We start from the raw sequence: 6,604 nt of genomic DNA, 5'->3' as shown, positions 1-6,604 counted from the left end.
ATATAATGTGGGAAAGGATAACAGACTTCTAAATTTTGATCCTATGACAGTTGAACTAGGTTTGTTTTTACTATCATTTCTATTCTTAGATATTTGAATTTCATTAAAAAAAATATGTAATTTGAAAGGTTGTTTCAATATTCTCATGATAGTTTATGGTAATTTAATTTATATTAACATTTGGATTATTAATATCAAATATAGAATGAAGAATCGGATTAGAATCCAAAAGATTATATTTTATGTTAACGTTGGGTTAAACTTATATTATAGTTTTTAAAAGTTTATAGTTAAGTGGATAAAACATAAAAGTGTCATGATTCGATCTCCCATATTATAATTATTGAATTAAAAAAAAAACTCATATAATGTTAGATAAATTTTAATGAAATCTCGAGTATACTTAATCTTATATCAATTTAGAATGTCTTTAAAAACACTAATTTGAAACTATAATGCACGTGTTTAGTAAAGTTTAAAATATATTTGAAAAGGTAAAAATGCAAACTTGTATCTCATATGAATTATGATTCAAGCTAGAGTTAAAAATAATTGCAAAAGGTTGATGTTTTGCATATCATTGTTATTTGAAGTTAGAATTTTCCTTGAGATAAAAAGTAATTTAGACTACTTTTAGAAAACGTATCAATGAAGCCTATTGATTTTAATTTTAACATCAATAGGTGAGATTTTACTATTTCTTTTATTTTTATTGAAGAGGTGAATTTTGATGTGAAATTCAAGGAAAAAACATGGTTTAAATGCAGGAAACAATACTCCCAGGAAAGAGGTAAAACTCAATATTCTAAAAAAAAATACTGCCTAACCATTCATAGTACACATCTTATTTGATAACTTACAAAAAAAAAAAGTTTAAACACATTTAGGAGCTGTTTAGGACATTGAGATGCTATAGAATGTGAGGAGTTCTGATGTCTGAAGAGTTCTAATTGAGTATATTCAAGCACTAAGATGATATAGATAGATGGAAGGAAAATGACGGTGAGATACGAAACACGTTCCAAAAATGATCCCACAAATAATTAAAATCGGTGAGATAAAATAATGAGTCTCAAACACTGAGATGATATAGGATGTAGGATATACTATCTCATATTAGACCTCCAAATAGTCTCTTAGAATGAGATATTAGTATTAGTTCTGAAAGAGTCCCTTAGAATGAGACATTGCTCTTAATAATAACTAATATCAACATTCTCAAGAAACACTATTCAGACTCTTCATCTTATTTGATGACTTATACACTATCCAACCATTCATAGTAGACATCTTATTTGATGACTTACAACACCACTCAAAAAAAAAAAAAAAAATCCATATTCTCAAGAAACACTACTCATTATTTGATGACTTACAAAAAAATATAAACACATTTAGAAGATAATACTGTTATCAAGATACAACTAAAACTCAACATTCCCTTCACCAATTCTTCAATAATTTGCCAAAAAACCAATTTTTTAGGTCCAATTTGATAATCATTTAGTTTTTTATTTTTGTTTTTGAAATTTAAGCCTATTTTATCTACATTTTTTACAATTATTTGCTTATTCTTTTTAATTACAATGGTTAAATTTTTAGTGAAATTCCAAAAACAAATATAACTTTTTGAAAGCTATTTTTTTTTTTTGTTCTAAAAATTTGACTTGATTTTTTAAACCATTAGTAAAAAGTAGATAAAAATGAAGAAATTAGAAATAGTATCCATAAACTTAATTTTCAAAATAAATAATAAATAATAAAATGATTACCAAACCAAACCTTAACTATTTTATTTTTAAAGGAAAACAAAATAATACAAATATAAACATTAACTATCACAAGATAGAAACATAGGGAAAAAGGAAATAAGCGCTTGTTTGGTAGACAAACAAGATTTTGTTTTAAGTTTTTGCATTCATTAAATTCAGCGAATATGCATTTAGTAGGTAGTATGAATTTTGTTTTCGAAAAATATTTTTGGATTATGTGATCCAAATAGTGCAAATTTTTAAAACATCTTTGTATTTTTCAATATATCCAGATTTTAAATTTAAAACTTTAAAATACAGAATTATATTAGAAAATATAAAAACAATAATACATATAATATTTCATGTTATAAGCTCAATTATTTTTATTGAAATAAATTAATTAGAAATAGTTTATATTCAAAGTGAGCAGTGAGTAACTATAATTAGTTTTCTGTTTTATAGATATATTATAAAATACACTTTGAAAAATTGTTTAAAATGGAATCTAATTTGCTACCAAACACATATTTAAAAACATAAATACAACTTCATTGAATCATTTGTTTTCAAAATTATATTTTCAGATTGCCAATCAAACGGATCCTATAAACTTTTACATCTATTTATTGGTGTCCAATGGCCTCTTGTGATCAATTGTATCTTTTAAATCTAGACTTTTCATGTACTATGTCCGGACCTTTCGAATGCATTTTGAAGATGTATCTAAAAAAATCTTACTATATTAAAAGAGACAAAATGGAGAGAATCTTTGACTCCCTGTTTTGCCCTTACTTTTTTTCAAAATTTTCTTTTTACCCTTTTGCCCTTAATTTCCCTTATTACTTTTTCAATTATATCTTTTTAAACCCTCACTTCTTGCTCTTAAAATAACTGTTTTTTATAAGCCCCATACCCTTTCGTTAAAAAACCTTTCAATCCATTCATTATAAAACCTTTCAAGTATAACTAATTCTTTATATGACACAATGGAAACTTTTTATGAACAATAACCTTCATAAAATTAATTTGTTGCATGGTAATTTCTTCATTAAAAGTTGTCGGATCTCAAAAAATAATATTCAAGATTTCTAAAAGATTAGCATGTGTTTCACTTAATTTCATAATTTTGAAATTTTCGATGATGGACATGGATAAATGACCATTGGGCTCATGTACCATTTATTCATTATCATGATTTATTCAATTTTTTTACTCTATCATTATGCCACAAATTTTTAGGGATCTTAAAATTTGTGCAAATTAAGGATTTTCGTGAATTTGATCTTTTTTTTGGGCAAAAGTGTACGATGAACAAATCATTTGAAATTTGTGATTATGTTATGAAGATTAGGTTGAGGCTTCATCTGACTTGTTTATATTTATTGAAATGTAGATTTTTAATAAGATTATTATTTTTTAGATTAAACTTTTACATTTGTTTAAATCTTTGATATATTTATAAGGGGTCATGTTAAAGAATCTGTCTTTTTTTCCCTTTTATACCATGACTTTTCTTTTTATTCGTCCATGATAATGATTTGCAGATTTCTATTTTGCATCTTGGTTGCAAAGATATATTACTCCTCATTGATATCTATGCAAATCCTCAAAGTTCTCGCTCTAATACTTAAAAATGTACAATTATTATTATTTTCTCATTTATACATATAAAAGATATGTAAATCATCGTGTTCTTAAATTTGGATTTAAAGGGCAATTTAAAGGGTATCATGATATTTTGATATATAATCTTGTGAATTTTTCTATTCAGGTTGTGGGTTTTTGTGATATAAGCTAGTTCATCTTCATTTGTAATTTTTGGTATATTATTAAATAAAAACTTTATAGTTATTGATATGTTTTATTGTTTTTTTAATTATAAGATAAGTTTATTTTCATTTGATATTCATATTGTGAAGAGAAAAAAGAAAGTTGATTGAGATGATGGAGAAATGATGGAATGTATAAGCAAGCAACGGAAACATTTAGAACTAATAAGCACTCTAATTACGTTTAATTTGAGTTCTAAAAGCATGCAAAAACAAATTTCTAAAAGAGGGTTTCATGAACATCATATCTTTGTTGAATTCCTCCAAATCCAAGCTGTTCTTCACAAAATCTCAACTCCAAATCTATAGTGAACCACCAAGAGATCTTCTCTACTATTCTTAACTTTGAAATTGAGTGGTGAAACTCACCATTGAAGTGAATTGTCAAGGGATTTGATAAGGGTTTTTTTTTTTTTTTTTTGGTGAAAAGAAGAATTCTGTAGAAAACCCTTTTCAATAGGTCGATCAATCTCTCAAAAATCTCATCAAATTGGAGTTTTTATTATTCTTATCCATGCAGGCACTTAAAGAATTCAGTTGAAGCCACCTCCAATTCAAGTTACATGTGGGATAGGTGTATGATTTGAGAAGATGACGCCACCTTCTCCAAAATCTTGGATAAATCCACTTTCAAGAATTAATTTCCATTTTATATTTTAATTAATTCAAAATTAATTACACCAAAATTCAATTTTTGAAATTGAAAAATAAAATGAAAATTAATTTTGATTTTAATTAACTAAACAAATTTAACTAAATAATAGTTTAAGATCAAATATTAAATTAATCAAACACCTAATTTTTAAACATGAATCATATTCATGTAATTAATATTTAAATCAATATTGAAATATTATAAACTCTCCAATTTTGTTTATTTCAATGAATTAAACATTAATTATATCAAATATAATCATACAAATCCTAATTACAATTTGAACACTTCAAATTGAAAAAACCCTAATTACAATTTTGAATATTTCAAATTGAAATTCAATTTGAACACTTCAAATTGGAATCATTTCAAATTCACTTAATTTATTAATCTAAGGTGTTCATGTTTTAAGAGCTAGTAGGGGGACCTTATGAACCTACGGATCATGGCTCCAACGATTTGAGATTAATTAGCTAAAACTCTTTAGACCGAATCAATCAATGTTCGTTAACTACAGAGTTTCACCACTATAGCTTGATAGTTGCACTCTCCTCACTGTAAATATATCTGTGTCCACTTGATTTAACCATAATCAGTAAATAGACACTTCATAGGTTGTTTGTAATAACAGTCGGGTCAAATGCTGTTTTTCTCCTAAAATTACATCTTGCTCCTTAAGTTCCACTGATCCTCTAATGAATAATTGGTTTGTGATCCAATCACTAAACCGGATCCCTCTCGGGCCAATGAGAGAATAGGCCCCTTGTTCAAGACCTGGATTCAATACTCCTTTCTCCTATCCCTAAATCGGGGAGGCGTGAATTCCATCTTGCACCCTATGTCTCCAGCTATCTACTCGGTCTTACCGGTGAAATGGGAGGTTATTGAGCTAATGCTATTGAGTCAACCTTTACCTATGCAAATCTAAGGATAATCCGGAATAAACAAGAGTTCATAGTTAGCTCAGGATTAAGATCGAGTTACCTAGGTCATCTAAGCGAAATAGTTTGCCTTAAATAGTAAACAACGTTATAAAGTAAGGGTGACTTATTTCGTGGTCCGATCTTATGCAAACTCATTGTATAGGACGCCCTCACTTCTCATGTCAATACATGAACAAATCAGGATCATTTTATTTATAGCACCTTATAACAAATTGTAATAACTACAGAGTGGGTCACAACAGATAGTGTTACCAGAATAAGGCACCCAATGTTATTCGTATACTATAAACCATTTTGGTACTTACTCGAACTTGATCTATCTTTATGTCTTCACATAAAGTTCAAGTATTCATATAATAGTCGTGGATCTTATTCGATTTAGTAAGTGCAATTTACAAATTCAATAACAACTTTATTAAATAAATGTTGAATAACATATTTATTGATAATTGAAAATGTTTAATTTTACAAACTGTGAGTTTTAAGACATACAACCAACATGAAAATCACTATGGAGAAAAAATAAAGAGAAAATAATGAGAGTGGGAGATATAGAGAGAACTTTGAGAAAATGAGGAAATCGTGAAGAATGCAAGGAGAAATTGATAAAAATAGAGAGTTTAAAAACTCATGTAATTTTATTTTTAATTTGAAAAATACAATCATCTATTAGTTCTCCATCTCCATAATCTCATAATTTAAGGATATTGTTAACAAAATTAAATATTACAGTTATGAACAAAATGTATTTGTTAACAAAACTAAATATTACTATTTAGACATGAACAAAGTCCATCGTAATTTTTTAACGTATTTGCAAATTTGGTAGTCATCTATTGGTATATTGTGTAGTTAAATCAAAATTAAATATTATTATTCGATTATGGACGAGTTTCTACTTATTTATATTAATATTAAAAATTAAATATTAATTTATATCAATTCTCTTAATTAATCATTTTTAGAATCCAAGCCACTGAAATTATTTTTTTTTGTTAGACTTTAATTAGATGAAAGTTCAACTTGGCTTGAGAATCTATTAATTTATTTAATATTGTTATTTCAACCTTTAATTTTTTTAAAAATAATTCATTATTTTTTTTTTTTAGATTTTTAGCCATGGAAGTTAAGGTTTTTTTTTTTTTTTTTTTTTTTTTTGTTGTTGTTTAGTAAGCCTTGAGAATTATTAATTTATTTAATGTTATTTTTTCAACCCTGAATATTTTTCCTTTTTTTTTGTTAAATCTTTCATTTGTATCCCTTACTTTTTTTTTTTAGATTCCTAACCATTTAAATTTTTTTTGTTGGATTTTAATTAGATAGAGGTCTATTTGATTATGAAAAGTCAACCGATAACTAAATTCATTAATTTATTTTTCTCCATATATTGGTAATGTTGTTATTTCAACTCTAAATATTTAC

The sequence above is a fragment of the Benincasa hispida genome, chromosome 3 (genome assembly GCF_009727055.1).
Source record: "Benincasa hispida cultivar B227 chromosome 3, ASM972705v1, whole genome shotgun sequence".
NCBI classification, from domain to species: Eukaryota; Viridiplantae; Streptophyta; class Magnoliopsida; order Cucurbitales; family Cucurbitaceae; genus Benincasa; species Benincasa hispida.
Note: the sequence above shows the minus strand (reverse complement) of the source record.